Here is a 22,203-nt window from a genome sequence, read left to right on the forward strand (position 1 = left end):
TCCTGGAACTACATGAATAAAGTGATTTTGATTTGATTTGAATGATTTAATAAGCATAATCGAATGAACACAAAGACGTTAGACATCCATTTGATGTATTCGTGGATGTATTCGTGTTGCACGTGCGTGTAAGTTGAACCCCAACAGATAATTTAGTATTGTTGTCTCGCCTCTGGACATGATAATACTCGAGGGTCATATCTGCTTGGATAATACAATCTACAATATACAGTTCAGTTTTAAGTGAATATGATCCGAAAAAAGCTTTTACGCATTTGCAAGGCGGGATGTTTATATACATAGACTTTGCTAGTCTTTGTTTTTTTATAAATTTATTGTTTACTTATAAAATGTATTTTACGACGTTTTGACTTGTCTAGATAAACCTTACATAATTTATATGCCTATGTAGTCTCTTGCTGTTAGACAACCGATAAAAACAGGCCAAGAATATTACTTTAGTGTGCGTGACAAGCTACAACTTACACTCGCGATCTGTATGACACTTTTGTTGGTGTGCGTGAATTGCTCCAATTAGAAGTTAGTTTAAAACAATTTTTTTTCGACGTTTTGTCAGCTGCCATATTCTTCTTCTTTCTTTTCTTTATACATCTATAAATGATCTGAGAGATAAACTTAGAAAACCTGCGTGCTAGCGATATGTATTTATAATGGATTTTTGATTAATAAACTAAATAAAGTTTGCTGCGATAAACGCATCGGTAGATTGTTACTGGCTACTATGAATGTAGAAATAAGGTTTTGATAGTTCCGTTTGTTGCTGATCTGTCTTATCAATTATTGTCAGCGAGCTCTCATCTAAAAAATAAAAACCGAATAAAGAAGCTTTCTTTATTTAATAGATACCTCAGAATTGTTTTAGTTGAACAATGCTTCTATGATCTAACCGAATTTTTAAGTATACTTATTGTGAGAACTAGTTAACTATATAGATAATAAAAAAATATAAGTAGTTGTATTATATTATTTTGTTTAGAGAATACGTTGCTTTGCCCTTGCAGGGCGTCACATAATGTCTACTTTTATATTATACCACAATTTTTAATTAAGTGACTTACAACAAAAGGATTTATATTTGAATTGCAATTGTCTTAACACGTAAGGTGAATTTCCGAAATTATAAATAAATATGATAATTATTAACCGCATACAATGAAATCACAAGAAATAATAAGGCTAACAAAATTAAGAGTTTCGTGTTAATTTTCACAAAAAGCATTGTTTAAAAGCACTTAGATGAAGATGTAATCGAGTAAGGTAACCATAAAAACCACAAAAACTGTATGAGTGTTCCCGTTAAAACTTGTTATAAAACATAATCCCACGATGCTAAGACTGTTTAAAGAACAATGAACCTTTACATATGATCCTGAGTGGCCATTTCAATGATATATGATTAATAAACTAAATAAAGTTTGCTGCGTACTATCTTTTATTATTATTATGTTTTTGTTAAAGAAGAGATAGAGTTACTCGGTAGATTCAGATTTGTAGGCAAATGTCACTTTAAGAACAAATTTTGTTATGTATCATATTTTTCCGATTAAATTGATAACAGTTTTTCTGTCCAAAAAAATGATGTCCTGCTTCAATCAATTCATATTTGTATACAATTCTTTTTTCATAATTTGCGACACTTTTTCATCATTGAAGCTTTTTATTACATTATTTTCAATGTTATTGATATATGATATTATTATGTTATAACTTTATGTCTTAATTATTTGAACAAATCAATTTAAGTATAACATATAAGTGTTAAGATAATTTTACTTCTCTTATTTTTGTTTAAGAAGAAAATCAGGTTAGGAATCAGCCAGGGTACGTTATAGGTCCGAAACATTAAACATGAGTGGAAATATAAAATGCGTTCTCACATTGCTCAATATGCAAGGTCAACCGTGAAATAAATACATAAGTAAATAATATACATTAGCAGTGCTAATGTCCTCTTTGTTACAGTTGACACCAAAATGCTTTGTAATTATAGTATGAGCCGAATCATGTCCAATGTCATGGCCTTGGGATATCAGACCATGTATGAAACACACACATATATATATATATATATATATATAAAATGGCGTTTTATGTTCATGGAGTTTAAGTGTATGTTGTATATATACTTATTGCGTGTTATTAGGGCAATATTAGATAGTAAAATGCAGAAGCATTGTAAAGCGACTAATAGCGCCAGATAAATAAAATAAGGAGTCGTTCTTTCAAAGGCCTTGAAGGCCGTCAACGCTCCTCCTTTTCCATAAAAAAAGAGTAATATCTAATGACTCCGACAGAGAAGGATTTTTTTTATATTAACCTAATATGTTTAAATATTTTTTTAACCGATCTCTACGCCCTTTTGTCTACCAATAATTTTAATGATTTGTTTGAGCATGTAGGTTGCAACTAAAAGGGGGAGACAGATGAAGCCAAATATTAGAGTGACAGTATGTTAACCAACTTTTAAAGAAAAAGAATTTATAAGAAAGAGAGATAATTTAAATAATTCAGTTTTTGGAATGTAGCTTGCATCTCAACGGTGATAACGTTTGAAAAAAAAATATGTAAGAATACCTCAGAGTATAAAAATGGACCATAATATTTTACAGATCTTGAAATCCTCGCATATATTTAAAAAGTAATATGTCCAGTTACGCTATGTACTCATATATTTTATATTCTCGGGAAAGAAAGAAAATCTTTGTACTAAGTAGGGCATATTATTTTAATCTTGTTTACAGTATAAACAGTAATAAGTATTGTATTAGTAAAAAATCGTCTGTGAAGGTACGCAAGCTGCGCCCGCGCATAGGCCACACACACGCTCGCACGAGCAACGCGCGTGTGTGCGTGGGAACTCAGTCGACGCGTGCGCTGATATCGACGCGCTTTGTGCATTATTTAAACTATTGAAAGGTTTTAGGTGTTAACAGACCAGCTAATTGATTTTCTTATTGATTACATCATAATTAAAAAAAATATGCTTCGAATTTGGTCAATATTTATAAGACCAGTGCAAACTTTAAGAAGAATGCTGAAGGCAATTAATTAATCTTATAAAAATATATAATCGCCTCGTGTAGAGGCGAAACACGTGTCGAATTGTTTTAAAGACAAATATTGGCGGAATTAACACTAAAGAAAACTTAAATAATTTGTATATATAACACCTTTGTTCCAAAGTGTAACTAGTCTGAAATTCAGTAGGTTTGAGATAAGTATGAGAAATTGTTTCGTAAACTATAACCCACCATTACCTACGAGAAACAAGTCGATAAGTGGATGCAGTTTAATTATTGTTACTTCCAATATTTCTTTATAAGTCTAGAATATTTTAGTTGCAAAAGGTGAAAATTCGAGATTTTCTTTTGGAACCCTTTGGAAACCTTTTGGATCCTATTGCATATATATTATATGTTGCATTTTAACCGTCTTCAAAAAGGAGGTGTCTCTCAATTCGATCGGTATTTTTTATTATCTCATTTTCCCAATACTTGTAGTGAAGTAATGTAACAGCAGAACTGTCAAAGTGTGCGTCAAAAATTTAACATAAAGAATTAATCATACAGAAATAATATTTGAATTTAGAAACTTTGAATCAAACTGCATACAGTGTGCAATTTTTTTTATATTGGTTCAGTCGTTTAGGAGTTCTATAAATCATATTGAATAATAAGTGAAGTATGTTACAAACAAATATGTCCTATGTTATATTCGACTGAGGGAAAGTATTATAATATCTAAAAAGTATGCTACATAATCCTTACATCCTTGACAATGGGAAAGGCTACCCTCACCGTTTCAATATGTCTATGATATTAAATGCAGCTGCTCATATACAATTGTTTGTCCAACTCAAACTTAGAATATTATACTGATCGGAGATGGCATTTACTTGGGCTTTTTTCCGTATAAATATACTACGAGACCATGGCTCGTAGACGTTGTCTTCTATACACGAATACACACTAACAAGTAGAGCTCGTTCGAAGAACATACAAGAAACTCAACGGCTACTCTTTTCAATTTTTAATATACAAAACAAATTAGAATGTAACGTGCTGAATCCAATATATGAATCGTGTTACTAAAAGCGTCTTTAATATCAAATATTTCGTAAAAAGTATAAAACAATAAACTGTAAATATGTATTATTCTAAATTGGATGCATCTGTCATGTCCTTTTAATTAAATACTCTAGGAGCTCAAATATTGCTCCCTTTCTCCTAAACGATCGATAACGTACGTCGCACGATTAGACCTTGGGACTTAGCGCGGACTATGTCTCGTTTATCAGCAACATTAATATATAGCCCGTGTTCTCTATGTGTTTTAGTCTGTTTAATGAGCGCCAGATTGTGTTCCGTACCTTGTTATCTATAACTCAAACATTAATGAAATAGTGCTCGTGTAGGTACAATCTTGGCGGGGCGTCCTTAAATCTACTATTAACATCTTCGTTCTAGTCTTCTGTTCTTAATTAGTCCTTCTTTTGTTTTCATAGACTCCAGTCTTTATGTTTGCTGCTAATCCATAAATTACATCATATAAAGTTTATGGATTTTTAACCCCCTTAATAATTATAAGTAATAAAATGAATATAGTTAATTTTTCAAAAAGATTCGTAGACATAAGCTTTCTTAATAAAGTTCGGGGTAATAGTATTTTTTAAATGTGTTGTCACAAAACTTTTACTCCCTCTGTCCCTTGTAAATAATAACGTCACAATTGTTTTTTTAATTGGGTATTCTAATCTTTCATTAAATAATTTTATCAAGCACAAGAAATAAAATGAATATAGCTATTATTCAAATAGATTCTTAGACATAAACCTTATAGATAAAGTTCAGGTTAGAAGTATTTTTTAAATGTGTCGTCACAAAACTTTTCATCCCCCTGTCCCTTGTAGCACAATAACGTCACATTTTTTTTTAAATTAGGTATTCTAACCTTTTACTAAATTATTTTTTTCAAGAACAAGAAATAAAATGAATATAGCTGTTATTCAAATAGATTCTCAGACATAAACCTTATAGATAAAGTTCAGGTTAGTAGTATTTTTTAAATGTGTCGTCACAAAAATTTTCATCCCCCTGTCCATTGTAACACAATGACGTCACTTTTTTTAAAAAATTAGGTATTAGATAACATTTAAATAAAAATATATAGCTTTATTTCATTTTCTGAACACAATTACATAATAGTTAATTTTTTTTAATGACGATAAGGGACGAAACGAACGGGACGTTCTGTTGATGGTAATTGATACGTTCTGCCCATTACAATGCAGTGCCGCTCAAGATTATTGAAAAACCCAAAAATTCTGAGCGGTACTACACCTACGCTCGTCACCTTGAGACATAAGATGTTAAGCCTCATTTGCCCAGTAATTTTACTAGCTTCGACGCCCTTCATACCGAAACACAGTAATGCTAACACATTACTGGTTCACGGCAGAAATAGGCACCATTGTGGTACCCATAATATTACCGGCATTAGCCTCCCACTGGTGAGACAGTTACAATTATATGCGTTTTGATCCTTTAAAAAGTATTTTATTTGTATCACGGTGTACTTACTATACCTCTATAGTAGTGAATAGTCGACCATTGAACAGTGAATTTACATACACCCAATATTGATGTTATTTCTGAGCTCCCTATCTCCATATTTAAATTCATAAGACGCTTTGCCGATTTTATTATCCACGAAGACGACAGAATAATTTCATTGAAATCAGTTCTGTATAAATCAGTACTGTTCTAAGATAGTCGAATAAGAATTTATTACTGTTATTTGAATGCTATTAGCATATTACGCAATTTCTTATTTAAATTTATTCGATTCTGAATTAAGACAATGGTTTATTTACTTAAAGTAGACTTGTTTTATTAATTTTGTAAATAATCGTCGGATAGTGTTGATCAATTATGAAATCACTAGTTGAAGCACGCGATATCGTCCACGTGAAAGCTAAAAAGCAACAAAAATAAAGCCAAAAATTAGGATATCATCCCCACTATATGGATGTGTGGCGGTCCTCCACAGTGCGGTTTTCAAGGAGCTTTCTTCCACGTACTACAAAGCTGTGGGATGAGCTTCCTTGTGCGGTGTTTCCGGGACGATACGACATGGGTATCTTCAAAAAAAGCGCGAACACCTTCCTTAAAGGTCGGCAACGCTCCTGTGATTCCTCTGGTGTTGCAAGAGAATATGGGCGGCGGGAACCCGTACGCTCGTTTATCCTCCTTTTTCCATAAAAAAAAACTGCATCTAGCGTGACAATATATAGCGTTAATATTACTGTCAAAATACGAGTTATAAATTTCATGCAAAATTAGAATTAAATCTAACTACGAGTTTGAGGTAGAAGGGTTTGCGTTTGCCCGGACATGCATACAGACAAACGGTAAGTAAAAGAAATCTACACAGTACTTTTTCGGATTCGGTATTGTTTATAAAAGATACAGCAAGTTTTTTGTATAGTCTTTTTTTATGACTGTAAGGGACAAGACGAGCAGGACGTTCAGCTGATGGTAATTGATACGCCCTGCCCATTTCAATGCAGTGCGCTTAGGATTCAAATCCCAAAAATTCTGATCGGCTAAAATCGAGAAATCGGGAAAAAGGCGCCGTTGTGGTACCCATAATCTAGCCGGCATCCTGTGCAAAGGAGACTCCCACTGTTATGATTATGGCTTTAGAATTTCAAAAACTTATCAATATATTCATTTCTATATTCACAAACTTAAAACATGTTTAGCTATGTCTATAGTATTAACAAATAAATCATTTGGTATGAAATATTGTCCAACAATACGGGCTATAGCATCATAACTTGTATTCAAAGCTATTGTGTCCTCAGGCGGTACGTCTATCTCAGTTCATAGACCCCTGGTCATTTTCATTTTGTTTTCGACGTGTGCGTTTACAAAACTTTATAACTAATTACACTTTATGACTTATGTGCTTCATCTATCGTACAGTTAAGATTTTAACTTTATTTGTTACATTGTTTGTTTACTACATAGCTAACTATCTGTTTTTATTAACCCCCTTATTCATAATAGTCTGCAAACTTAAAGCATTGCTAATTCGCACTCTGTCTTCTTCTATTGACCTAAGCGAATGAGAAAAAACACTCCTTAGCGGCTGTTTAAAGTTAGCGGACCATTATGAATAAGGGGGTTAATATTTAACTATTTCTTCTGATTCGGAATTCTAGCGATTTTGTGACAAATGCCTTGAAACACATCTAAATCAATATTTAGTATTTTATTAATATTAATGCAATCTATGTAGATTACGAAATGTTGGTAGGCCCCCCACAATATGGACCGACGATCCGGTCAAGATCGCCGGTATTCGTTGGATGAGGGCAGCGCAGGACCTATCGTCGTGGAGATCTTTAGGGGAGGCCTTTGTCCAACAGTGGACGTCTTCCGGCTGATGATGATGAAGATAAATGCAATCTATGCGAGTAGTTTGAATATTTTTGGAGTACTAAAAACTTTATACTATAAAAATCAAAAGAGTTATGAGTGCCCCAATCTACACACTATGAAAAATTCAAGTTATAATTTGATATGTCAAATCAATGTCAAAAATTCATGTCATATCAATATGTAAGATTTTTTTTTATTTTTTACTAAAATAGTAAAGTTCTCAATACCAGGTTCACCACGTTCACTGCAAAGCGCGCCCGTTCACGAAAATTACACATGAACCAATCACAGCTAACCTAGACAAATTTTAGGGAAAGCAACGACCCGCACCAAGACGCTGCCACAAGCAGTTCTATTTGACACGAGGCCTTAAACAAATAATAAAAATGACTTAGATAATTTATACATCAAGCTAGAGCTTCTTGCTGCTAGACAACCGATAAAAACAGGCCAGCTTTATTACTTTAGCGTGCATGACAAGCTACATCTTACACTCGCAGTTCGTATGTCACTTTGTGTTAGTATGCATGCATTTCTAAAAATAGAGGTTAACAGTCAACCTCTATTTTTTTGACGTTTTTCGACAGCTGTCATAGTCTATCTAAACGTATAAATGATCTAAGAAAAATGAGTATTGTTCTCTTCCTTACAGTAAAAGTTGATGACTATAATATATTTAGTATTGCATGTCCAGTTTTGAGTAGATTTCTCGGGATTGTAATTACACGTCGAATAATATAAATTGTTCCTGATTAGCGATGTGTTGATTACAATAATTAGATATATGTTAATTATTCAGATACACATTTCGTTAACGAGATAATGTTTTAAATTAAACTTCTCGTTCACATGATTTCTTAGTTAAAGTTGCGTTTTATTTATGTTACAATGATCATGTACGTTAACTAACTTATAATAGTTCCATAGTATCCGTTTTATGATCAAAGGTGACGAGATGATGAGATAAATGACATCAATGACTTTCTAATGATGCCACAGATTGGGAATAGAGCGACTGCCTTCAGGCTACTGAAATGAAAAATATATTTATTGTAAAAATGGATACATAAAAAAAAAAACAAAATTAGCAGCTCTTTCCGCACTAGGCATGCCTGTATCGCGGAAAACAAGTGAACTTACAAACACAATTAAATTACAGGTTCATCATCAACTCAAATCATGCAACGTCAGGTTAAATGAAATGGAAAATGCAAGTTTTACGCAAAAACCTTATGTTAAAATACAGTTACAATTACACGCGTTTTTTTTATGAAAATAAGGGATGAGACGAGCAGGACGTTTAGCTGATTGTGATTGATACGCCCTACTTCATAATAATGCAGTGCCCCTCAGGATTCTTGAAAAACCCAAAAATTTTGAGCGACAATTGCGCTCGTCGCCTTGAGACATAAGATGTTAAGTCTCATTTGCCCAGTAATTTCACTAGCTACGGCGCCCTTCAGACCGAAACACAGTAATGTTTACACATTGCAACCGCTGGTTTCCATAGGTTTTAATCCTTTAAAAAGTATTTTTATTCAATGTGTAACACTCGCGTTAATCAAAGTAGGTAATATGTTTTTTTTTTGTCAAGCGAAGTCCGTGATCGTCAATCAACTTGTTAATTTCATTCCTTACCTACTTAAAACACCATTCTTTAAATCTGTAAATTATAAGATTTTATCACGTGCATACAATTGATTGGCATCTTTTCTAATGCAATATAAAATTATATTAATATTAGTATCTCACAGATAACCTCAGGTCAAACTTAATCTTGATCCCCCGCTACCGAGGCCCCGCCTACCAGTTAGGTGCGCCGGCGCAGTACTCTCTCGCCCAATCGCGACACTTCTCAATTTAACTAGACTACATTGCGCCTTTAATGTAGGCTACATTACCAATGTAGCTTTCCTCTGGGGTTCAAAGAGCAATGTAGCACGACGTACTATTGTATTCTTGTAGATTTTTTTTGTGTTAGACATTAACATACTTTTGGGACGCGGTTGCATAATGTTAAAAATATTTTTTTAAAGCGATTGATACAAAAATCTATGTAATGAACTTCAAAATACAACGACCAGTTTTATTGTATGTATATAGATTTTTAATTAGGTTGAGCAATTGTGTAAATATGTAAATGTTTTTGAAAGTGTATTGTTTAAATGAAGTAGACACAAAATAACTCACTTATACTGACTCGGCAAATGTTGTTTTGCCTTATTTGTATTGTAGGTAATTAATTCAAAAATATAAGTAATTATCAGCATTAATGTATTACAAGAGACTTGATCCTGCAGACAAACTGTCCAAACAGTTTTGCGAGACTATGTTAGCTTTTAAGATTCTTTCTGTAGATGATTAATAGTATAAATAAATAAATAATAAAAATACTATATCCTTCTCCGTAATACGCTGCGTCTTATGGTATCAGTATTATTTCGAATGGTTCAGTAGTTGTCGCAGTATAACCGAACAAAAATAAACGGCTTACGTTTAAATATTCCATAGATTTCATATGCATTAAGCTTTTAATAGTCTTTATTTTGACATTTCTTAAGTCAGGGATTTAGAAGAATACTTTTCTTTTTCTTGTTACTTTTTTTCCCTTTCTTCGATGATTCAGTTTATTGTGATCAGTAAGAAGAGTGTGTAGTCGAGAATTACTCTTTATTTTAATCATTATATTATTACAAATTAATTAATACTATGATTTGTTTATATTTACCTTTTAACTAAAATTGTTGTTTAACTTTTAGTATCTTCATTCGTGTTAGATTTAGGTAAAGTTATGAGTTTTTACGGAATTAACACTTAAGATAATTCATTTATTTTAGTACCATTTGTTCCTCTATATTAATAAATAATTACTTTATATCTTTGAATGAAAAATCAGTATAAAAAGAATAATTACATTCATACAGTAACGCCTAGCTCCCTGTTGCTTTTGATTTGTCATTTTTCAGAAACTCCCCGATATGTTGTAGGTAATATTAGTTAACATCTGCTTAAACCATTATTATCCATAGCATGAATGTTCAATAAATCTGTATACAATTGCAAGTTATCTTTACAATAACATTTGCTATCATTGTCCCGAAGCCATTATGAAACGATACAAAATTACTTGAGTCCTATAATAAGGTTCTACAGTGTCGTGCCACATCTTATCGTTAAGTTCCTTACCACTATCAGTTAGATTTAAAGGTACTTCGGTTCGAAGGTCTTCGACAAAAGCCCTTTGTTTTGGTAATGCACTCGTAATATGTGTATTCCGTGAAGTTAAACTACAATTACATTGCTAATATGTATTTTGCTAGTGCTCATGTAGTATCTGTTGTTTTGTAAGAGACAATATTTAAAATTTGGCCAAATATCTAGAACTTTTGTGTCTCACCACGGAGCCCTCTGTTCGATCCTCGTCCATCATCACCATCATCATCAGCCGGAAGACGTCTACTGCTGGATAAAGTCCTCCCCCAAAGATCTCCACGACGATCGGTCCTGCGCTGCCCTCATCCAACGTATTCCGGCGATCTTGATCAGATCGGTGGTCCATTTTGTGAGGGGCCTTCCAGCACTGCGTCTTCCGGTACGTGGTCGCGATTCTACTTTACTGTCCCAACGTCCATCTGGCCGTTGAACTATGTGCCCTGACCTCTGACACTGTCACTTCATTTTCGCAATCAACTGGGCTATGTCGGTGAGTTTGGTTCTCCTACGGATCTCCTCATTTCTGATCCTCTTCCACCACATATCAATGTGTTTTCGGCTTCCGAATTCAAAATATGTACGTTTATTCGATGCTTTATAATCGCCAACGCTCCTGTAATTCCTCTGGTGTTACAAGAGTATGGGCTGCGATGATCACTAACCATCAGATGAACCTTATATATACTCGTTTGTGATTGTACATTAAATACTTTAATGCTATAAATTCCCATACAATAAATAGAAAGCAACATCTCAGTCGTAATTTTAAGATAAAGCGCTTAGGGAATCCATAAACTTTAACCATTATATTTCAATTCGAACAAGAACCCGTTACAATTGAATAAACATTTTTCAACGCCCACGCGAGATATTCAGATCTGCATACAAAGGCTTTTATAGAATTCTCTTCAAGCCGACTGAAGCAGAAAACCCATAAAGCTGCGCCTGCGCATCCCTGTGATATAAGGTTCGAGTTACTTCATTGGCTACTGCAAGTATCAGGTTATGGCTACATATAAATTTTATCACTCGTCCGCATTAGCGATTATGATCGTTGAAATTGCTGATTTTATTTTAAGTTCGAGGCTTAATCTACAATTTCATTAAGTTTTACGTTGATTTCATTGAACATTACATTGTTATGGTATTTGATTGTCGACATATTAATTCTTTAATTATTGGCATTTATAACCTACGAACTATCATTAATAGTTATTTCTGGAACTGTTGTGTTATAAGAGGTATTAAAACACGAACGTGGGTTTATGGTGGTTTATTATGATAATAGTATCACATGAGTGTTTTTAATACCTAATTATCAACAGTTGCATACAAGACTTTATCTACACCCGTAATATGAATCCTCTATAAAATATTCTGAAACAGTTAGTATAGTGCTAACACTAAAAAAGCCAGTCGTAGTAACCATAATATCATCCAAACGAGTGTTATTATGAAAACGGATGATATAATGTTGTACTGAGTTTCATTACAACACTCGTTTGGATGAGGTAATGGATTCTTCGGACATTGGGTGTTTTAATGTTGGCAATAAGCTATTTTAGAATTAAATAGAGGATTTAAAACATGTGTGTAGATATAAAGAAACTCACTAGCACATCAATATATAAAATAATAATAATAAAAATCTTCATACTTTATTATTAATGAAACAAATATTATACCTAGTGGTGGCCAACAACAATCTCGAGCTTCCCAGACACTCAATTCAAAGTTTCATAACAATATCAAAGGTCTCGGAAAGCATAGGGACAGGGTACAAACATTCAAACATTGATTTTTTATTTAAGTATCTTAGTTTTAATTATGAATAATGACTCTCAGTAATCAGTCTGTACCAGTGGGAGGCTCCTTTGCACAGGATGCCGGCTAGATTATTGGTACCACAACGGCGTATATTTCTGACGTGAAGCAGTAATGTGTAAGCATTATTGTGTTTCGGTCTGAAGCGCGCCGTTGCTTGTGAAATTACTGGGCAAATGAGACTTAAAATCTTACGTCTCAAGGTGACAAGCGTAGTTTTAGTGCCGCTCAGAATTTTTGGGGTTTTCAAGAATCCTGAGCGGCACTGCATTGTAATAGACAGGGCGTATCAATTACCATCAGCTGAATGTCCTGCTCGTCTCGTCCCTTATTGTCATAAAAAAAACTAAACAGTAATTATTTTGTTAGTTATGAAAGTTTAATGCAAAATAATCACCGAAGAGACTTTAAGGTATTAGTAGTAATTAATGCTTATATTGCCACTACTCATAATATGGTTCTACTTTACTTGTCTATAAAACAGTACACCGATTAGATTGTATTTCTATTACGGATAATGAATCCTGAGCGCCACTACATTATAATAGGTAGGGCGTGTCAATTTCCATCAGCTGAACGTCATGCTCGTCTCGTTCCTTTTTTCATAAAAAAATCCAAATTGTGATACCTTCTTTAATACAATATTGTTTTTCTACAAACGTTAAATAGCACGAGGAATAAATATTTTTTATGGATTTTTGTTTTATTACGTCAAAGAAATATAACTTTTTGTGTTCGCATATAAGTGCACACACACTTTTTTAATATAGAGTCAATGTTTCGTAAATAATTATTCGTTGATCAGAACATGTCAGAACATGCAAGGGACAAAGTTAACCGATCAAGTTGTTCGACCACTGGGATCGTCCAGGTGGTGAATTGTCCTTCGCTTCGATTAAAAAATACAAAACAAAAGCAACTATAATTCTTAAGAGAACTATACGACATTTAATGAAAATTGTTATATTTTTATGATCCACTTTGTTGATAATTGTTTTAAAATCATTAAAACAGATTTATATTTGCATGAAAAAGATTTTATGACAATTGGTGTACTGTCAATGTCTTATTAATGAACGCAATGAAAATTACTCCAAGTTTAAAATTACTTCGCTCTGTCATATAGTTCTGTACTGACAAAGGTGAGATAAAATCAAAAAGTTTTAAACTTGGTATAACTTTACTTCAGCATAACAAATTCAGTGTCTGATAAAAACAAAAAGTTTTAAAGTTGGAATAACTTTACTTCAGAATAACAGATTCAGTGTCTAATAAAATAATAACAGTTAATTAGGAAGTGTGTGTTCAAGTTAATTTCGACCTACTGTTTAATATATAGAAAATGACAAGGGTTGGTTACAATTCAATTTTGTTGATAGAATACTTAATATGAGAAAAACCTATTTCTGTCAAAACTAGATAATATGTACCTACTAACTAAAGCAGGACTTCTTAATTTACAGTATTATATTTTCATGGTAAAAAAAAATGAACGAGACTCTATTTTAATTTATTATATCTAGCTGGAATTTCGGAATAAAAATTATAACATTGTGTAGGGAATTTAATTTACACTAAAGCAGCATAATCTGATAAAACAAATTCTGATATTTTTTAAACAAACATAAACTACAAAATTCACCATAACTGCGCTCGATCGTTCAACGCAATTGCATTTTTGTTTTGCCATAATATGTACCTATCCTCTTAATACCGGTTCATAAGTATGATTGAGTCTTAACTGGCCGTATAACTTTAAACGGAAGCTGTGACCGTTAAGTCTCATTCATAGTTCGCATCGATTAAAATACAACCAATACATAAATCTGGAACGAATAAACTATCACATTAGGCCTGAGTGTAACAGGAACTTCCTTAACCACATCGCATATCTTGCACAAATGTGTTCATCTTTTTTTTTCACCTGGTAACTGTACGGCCTTATGTGCAATCAGCCCTAATGACCAAAGATACTTGGTCGCTGTCCATATTATGTGAAAAACCTTTTATGCACCATCCCGTACTAACGGTATTGCCTTATTTGTTTTTTATGTTTATTATGTTGACTTATTATTGTAATCATATTTAATAAATTGACGACCCAAATAGCCCAGTGGTCCGAGCCTGACTACTGAGCTAGTGGTACCGGGTTAAAAGGCATTTATTTTCTCAAAATTGATTCCTTAAGAATTATTTTTGATGTCATTTCTAATATAATAGATACTACTACCGCTTCGAAAACAAATGGCGCTCTGATAAAGAAGAAGCGGCGCAAGAAACTCTCCCAGCATTCTGTTTTTTTGCGCTCTTTTCAATAAAAATATACAATATTGTACAGTAGTTTCTATCGCTATAAAATAATCACAATCTAGTCCCAGTCTGTCCGATCACTTAGACATTCAGCTGTGGAGTAATAGGATTTACGACAGAGCCATTTTTTTTATAAAACATTTAAATTTATTTATAGATAATGCCTGAACAGTGGCTGGGACTTTATTATAAAAGTGTATACATTTTCTATTGTTTTGATTTATTATTCGTTTTATCTTTGTGAATACAAAGAAAAAAAGAGAATGAAATCAAATTTATACAGAAGTTGAATTAGGTAAGTTGTAGCGTACCTATTCTAAACAGAAAAATAGAAACGTAATGTGTTGGAGCTCCCAGATATAGAATATACCAGCGTTTATATGACATGACAGTCCGATAATGCATGCTTAGTATTATTGTTAATGTATGCGTTAGTGTCTAGAGTGTAGTGCTTACGTTAAGCGTGGCTGTCTGTTTATGACTTGTTAATAAAAATCGATTACAGTAACAATAGGTTAGCTTTCCTTTTCTATCTTGCTGTATGTCCATTAGAGATGTTCTTCTCTCTCGCACACTTTGTCTATCCGCTAGTATATTGTAAGTCTTTAGTTTTAGCTTATCTGTCTAAGAAAGAGATATCAAGATGCTAGTATTCATATTACGCTATTAGTTCTAGTGCGGTATGATTCCAAGAAAGTTTACCCAGTGTAATCGGATTCCATTCAATTGCATATTTCATCAGCTCAAACATAAACACGAAGAACCCGACACACTCGTGAGAACAATTCCCGCTGAAGTGTCGAACACATCTTAATTATTTAATTACATTTAATACGATGTTCCTCGATAGTCCTAATAGGTAAGCGTATGCAGGCGCGCGACGAACATCAGATAAGCCGCACGATACGAACATGCCTCACAGCTTCCAGGAACACTGACACTTTCAATATGTCCTTTGTGGATTTGTCTGCACTGTGCTTTTTGTGCAATAAGTTAAAATATTCCATTGTAAATTGTAAGTGCTAAAAGTTGGTAGAAATGGATTTTTGAAAACAACTTTCAAGAGACATTTTGGTTTGGGTTTTACCTAGGCTAATCATAAAATACATTTACTGTATTATTCGTGGCGTTATGATTGATTGACAAATCAATTCAAAATTACATTATATTTAGGTCAAGAAATAACACTTATGAATATCTGAAGCTTTTTCGATTCTTAAAAAGTTAAGATTTAATGAGTAGATGTGATAAGAAACTCATTGCCACTCTTTTAAGTCAACATTTACATATAATTACAATATATGTTGGTATAGTGATGCAAGAAAAATACTCAAACGTCAAATGCTCAATGCCCCACACGAGTAAGTCAAAAAAATAAATGTAAATTAATTAATAAAAACACAGGAGTTATTGAGTATAGTAGATGCATCAATCCAAACACACTGTAATTAAATAAAGGTATAATGCAAGCATTTTATTAACGATTTTTAAAATATATACATAAAACTACAAATATATTAAATAACTGAAATTCTCGATAACAGGATCATCCTGCCACCACAAGTACACGTTCACGACCATGACGCATGGATCGCTTCTCTCGACCATATATACGGAATGGAACGACTGGCCCCACGATGTCACCACAAGAAACCACAAAAAAACTCTTTGCTTGTCTGCTTATGACTGAAATAAAATACTAAACTAAACCGATAGATGCCTACCTTGTGTCGTTAATGAACCTGATTAGAATCTAAAATGAGAAAGTATCGAGCCAATAACAGCTTGTTCAATATCCTTAGACAAGGTATACAAGGTCTTGTTAAGTTCACGACCGTTACAGTGTATCGTATGACCAAACAGTTACACGCAACTCAACTTATTTATTGCTATCGTTCCGCCGGTCTTCAAGCGACACGAGATCTCCTGTCCAACCAAATAAGTTATTACTGGACGCAGACTTTGCCGAGACCTTCTACATGGCAATACAGTTCTAGTTTATGTAGTTGCCTTTATAAAGTTATCATGGACAAACACGATGCGTTGCAAAATTATTTGGATTTCTGGAGATTCCTTATAAATCGTCTCTTTAAAAACTATTAATATCTTTTACTTTACTTTATTATCTTGTATTGATTTCACATTTCCATTCAATTCTATATTTTCTGTTATAGCAACTAGATTGTCACTATATTTTATATTTGCAACTAATTCTTAAATCGGCAAAATATTACCACCAACATATTCGATTAGCATTGTTGTAATTTATAGATAGACAGGAAAATGACTAATATTTTTAATAAAAAAAAAACAGTAGCTAAAAAAAACTAAAAAACACGCCTTTTATAGAAAGCCGAACTAAAAAATAGAAAATGCTTTCTACTACATTATACTATTATTTGCATTGTTGAATCAAAAATTGTCTTTGGTATTCGAAAAATTGCTAATATTAGATAAGTCGGTTAAAGATAATGATTGAAATTTGAAATTAAACATCAATTCCTGCCTAACTAGATAATACATAGACTGCCTTAATAAATGAAAAATATAAAAATTAATAAAAACCTTATTTTGCAAATTGAAAAATGGAATAATTTTATCGAATTAATGTATTGTCATCAGTCCTCGATCAATCTACAAAGTTTGAACGAAATCTGACCGTTTAAAGTTGGTAAAAATAGCGCTCAAATGAGTAGGTGACACATAAACATACATACAGGTGAAGCTAATAAAAATCGTGTAAAAGAAGTAAACAAATTGTTATTTTAAATTTGGTTTCTCCGTTAATTTTTCTAGAAACATATATTTCATCGAACTAACATAACTCTTAGCTCCCTAACTCGTTATCCCGTGAAACAAAAGCCCGTTGTTGCTTGGGGTTTGCTTATTATTTTTAAAAGATAATCGCCAGCCAGGTAGCTGGTGTCATCTTTTTGCGGCGTGGCATTATTGTTTTTCTACAATGCAATTAACTGCTCGGTAGCGTTCGTGTCTCTTTCATTTACTTTATGATTGCTGTAATAGCTTCCAATTAGAGTTTTATTTATTTCAATTGTGATGTCATTTCTTTCGTTTTTATCTGTGATTGTGTCAGTGTTTCAAGAGTTCATCAGAAGTTTGTCCTAATTTCTTTCGAATTCAAGAATTCTAGCTTTAGTTTTGTAATCCCTAATTAAAAGTCAAATCAAAACAGTGCAGTTTCTCGCAATTACGAAAATCTTTCCTTAACATAATCTAAAAATTCTGCCAAACATTTTGATGAAGAAAATAAATGCAATATATTTAAAGCCTACTTGGGGTTAGATTGTGCTTTCTTCATAGTGCACACGATATCAAGCTGCACTTTAAGGTCACGCGTGGGTGTGGGGAATGGGCATCGTGCGTCGCCCACGCTGCCACAATACAGGTTCAACTTTCCAAGGGTTTTGTCTGCAAATGTTTCGTGGAACTGCTTTAGTGTTGCTATTGTGATATTGCGAGATTCTTGCTCTTCTTATTTGTAAACGGTGTCCAATATATTCGACCATAATTCAAAAGAAGAATTCAAATGTTTATGTTCAATTATAGTGACTAAGTATTGCTTTTAATATATTTGAAATAGCTTAAATCTCGTTCAATCCTTGTAGATTCAGACTAGTTTTGGTCCATTTGAAGGTCCTTCATAAGGGTCAGAGTGATGTGAGTTTGCGGCCATTATAATTAAATGAAGCCGGCATCTCCACCGATTAAACTTTGGTTAAGCTGCTTCAAATATATAGTAGAAAATATTTCACGAAAGTTTTAATAATTCAATGTATCAAAAATTTTCAGCGGCACTACGTCTTGTTTGTCCAGTAATTTCATTATCTACGGCGCACTTCAGTCCCAAAACACAATAATGCTTACACATTTCTGCTTTACGGCAGAAATAGGCGCCGTTGTGGTATCCATAATCTAGCCGGCATCCTGTGCCTCCCTCTTGTGGTAAATACTGTAAAAGCGTTGTATTTATGTATATTGGATTTGTTATACATCTCGTCTTATTCTTTTGGTCATATGTTTCTTTTGCTTCCTAGGGGATTATTTTGTTTATAAGTTATATGCTACATCTTTCAAATGTCCAAAGTTCGGTTTATAAAGTTGGAACTATCAAAATAATATTCAGTGATAAAATATTTATGGCTGAACGAAACGAAAGCAGTAACTATCAAATTTAATACAAACTTCGACCATTTAAAATGCATGCGTGGGTGATAATGTAAATGTAATATTTAACATTATAATAATCAGTAATGCTATTAGATATTATTAGTCAAAATAAATAACATTTAGATAGCAATTAACACCGAAATGGTCGTGAGAGACGCCTTGTTATTTGATATTTTAAGATTTTAATAGACTTTTTGAATAGTTTTATGTTGATTTTAGGATTTGGTTCATTAAACTTGAAGTAATGTCAATGTCTTCTATCTTTAACTATATCTAATGACCAAGGTATTTGTATTACACGATTTTTAATGTTTGCTCATTAATTAAAAATCTCAATATGTGCCATTTTTTATTCATATTAAAGGGCGGCCACGCGCCTATGATTCCTCTGGTCTTCCTTGAGAAAATGGGAGGCGGTGATCACTTAACATCAGTTGGTCTGTACCTTTGTTTGTTCTTCTCGATATAATTGAAAAACCGGCCAAGTGCGTACGAGGGTTGCGTACCATTATCTATATATGTATTCTGTTTTTTAGTATTTGTTAAAATTCCAAAACGTTGTGCGCTTAAGACTACACGAAAAATGTATAAACTTCATCAATTCGACGTTTATAATACAAAATACAACAACTCTTCTTCATCATACATTTCCAGAGTAACTGTTATCAATTTATTAGGCACTGGCAGTACACCAATTGTCATACAATATTTTTCTTGCAAATATAAACCTGCTTTTATGATTTTTTAAGTTGGTCAAGAACCACTTTTATCGATGGTATAATCAAATGCATGTCTGTGTTTTGTAATGCACAAAATACATTAGATTCAGGGACAAAATATACAACATAGGCACAGTAAAATTTCCATACGTTGGACATGTATAAATCTCATTTCTGTACAACGTAAATGTTGTTGCATACAACTGGGTACTATCAAAACGCGATGGATATGAATGGATGTAAAGCTTCTTGAGTGACACATGAAACAGCATCAGGTTTCAAATAAGGACACCTGCGATTTACATGTGTGTTCCACATGACGCTATCAAATGCTCATCTCATTTGAATAAGATGAGTTCGGGATGACGATGTTCTTGTATCGGTACAACGAACAGCGAGTAACTAGCTGACATAGGCGTGCAAAGGATGCGACAAAAGTGTTGATAAAATTAGAATTACCCGCGTTAACAGAATATAATGTTGAAATCAGCTAAGTTTTGTATGGGGAATTTTCTGCATTCAAGTGGTTATTTACAAGTTTTGAATTATACTTTACATGGAATATGGAATAGTTGAGAGCTAGTGGAAGGCTTCAATGCACTGAATGCCGGCGAGATGTCTACCATATCTGCGCCTCATCTCGTCAATCTCATAACGTTGCTACTATTAAAAAATACAGTCGTAGTGGATTAACAGTATATATTAGTATACTACTTTTGTAAAATAAACACAATAATAAGGAAATTGCTATTTTGATATTTCTAAGAAAGAAGGGAGTGGTTGCTGCTTATATTCTCCCCCAGGTAGGTATAAGGCGCCAAAAATTCTTCTGCGGATTTTTCGAAAACTGGAGCTCATAATTTTTGTTCAGCCTTCGAATCAACAGGAACTCGCCTGAGATTATTGTAAAGCAATATTTCTTCTTCTTCTGGTACCTTCAAAGGTTCAAAAGGATATCCTCTAATGAATGTTGGCGATCATTTCTCTGTACGCTTTTCTTCTTCAGCTCTCAGAATCCCATCCAGGATTAAATTTTTTCGTGCAATAGAAAACTCCTTCTATCCTTACCCCTGCTTCCCTCTATTTGCCTTCAATGATACTCCTGATTATATCATATTTACTGTTTCAATATTTAGTATAAACAATATCTACTAGCAATGAGTATTTAAGCAGGGCATTATTAAAGTTTCTGAAATGGTTAACCAGATTGAAATAAAACATTTTTTTTAAGGATTAAAACCGTGTAATTGTCACTGCTTTTACATTAGTTTTTGTATAAAAGTTACATTGTTATTATTATTTTAGCCAACCCGACGTTTCGTGACCTTTCTAGAGCACGTTTTCAGGGGAATTGCGGTTGAAATGAGTCAAGAAAGAGTTTGTCATAGTTCTCATTATGAAGCTTAGCGCCATTTGTTGCCTTTGAGGGTGGTATTTGATATAAACAGATTGTTTTTTGGCAAAATTTACTGATTTTCCTCTTCTTCATTTAAAACTCCAACCATTAAAAAGGGGTTTATTTTAATGAAAACTTGCGTTAGTCAAAGAATATATTTATGGTCAACCAGAATCACAAGACAAGCCTACCCTTGTCTATAGTATCGCCAATAGAAATCTACGAGCCAATTACAAAATCCTTCACAGTGTCGTCGCTATCTCAGTATCGTGGCCATAAATAAGAGCGTATTAAAAACCCTAGTAGAAGTGGGCAGGGTGCGCGGGCGCATGTCGCACGGTCGTGTCGCGAGTATCTGCGTTATTTATTGGCGACGTCCGGCTGATACTACACCTACCGGCTTGTTCGCTTCATTGTCTGGTAGCTTGCCCTTAATAAGCTGCGGCTTAAACGCTGGTTGCAGTACATGAGAGATAACATTTTCACGTTATGCGCTTGAACTTCTGTTATTACGTAGCGCTCGGCTATTTTTAACCGACTTCAAAAAGGAGAGGTTCTAAATTCGATTGGTATTTTGTTATGTATGTACGCCGATTACGCTGAGATTTATGAGCCGATTTTCGTGCTTCTTCTTTAGTTTGATGCGGAATTTTGCCATTTAGACCCATAAAAGTTTGACATAGTTTGGCCCAGTACTTTTCATTTTATGAATATTTTTACTCACGTGGATGATATAATTATTATACGTGTACGGCTTTTTATTCATTCCTTATGTTATGATTGAAATTTTATGGTTGAAAATTTATCTGTTATAACGCAGGGGAAGGGGTTCTGTAGATATACTTTTATATTTGTTGCATCACTTTACATATATTGTTGAAATGATTTGTTAAACCATGAAGCTGTAAATATTGATATATACGAGTAGCAATGAGTACCTTATAGTCCCACTTCTTCTCATTAAAGCTATTATATATAATACGCCCTTTTCTCAAGTAATTAAAGTAAATTAAAAAAAAAGAAAAATTTGTCATACATAAGTGTAATTTCCTCGACATACTACATGTATAAAGTGATTTTGATTTAG

General features: G+C 33.3%; 1 protein-coding gene across 2 annotated transcripts in view; it reads left to right on the plus strand.

Annotated features, from left to right (window-relative positions):
* The window catches only part of LOC126964633 (neurogenic locus Notch protein), a 181,426-nt gene that overhangs the window by 85,294 nt on the left and 73,929 nt on the right, over positions 1-22,203 (plus strand). The gene's annotated exons all lie outside the window — the stretch shown is intronic.

Source organism: Leptidea sinapis, chromosome 5 (genome assembly GCF_905404315.1).
Source record: "Leptidea sinapis chromosome 5, ilLepSina1.1, whole genome shotgun sequence".
Taxonomy (NCBI): Eukaryota; Metazoa; Arthropoda; class Insecta; order Lepidoptera; family Pieridae; genus Leptidea; species Leptidea sinapis.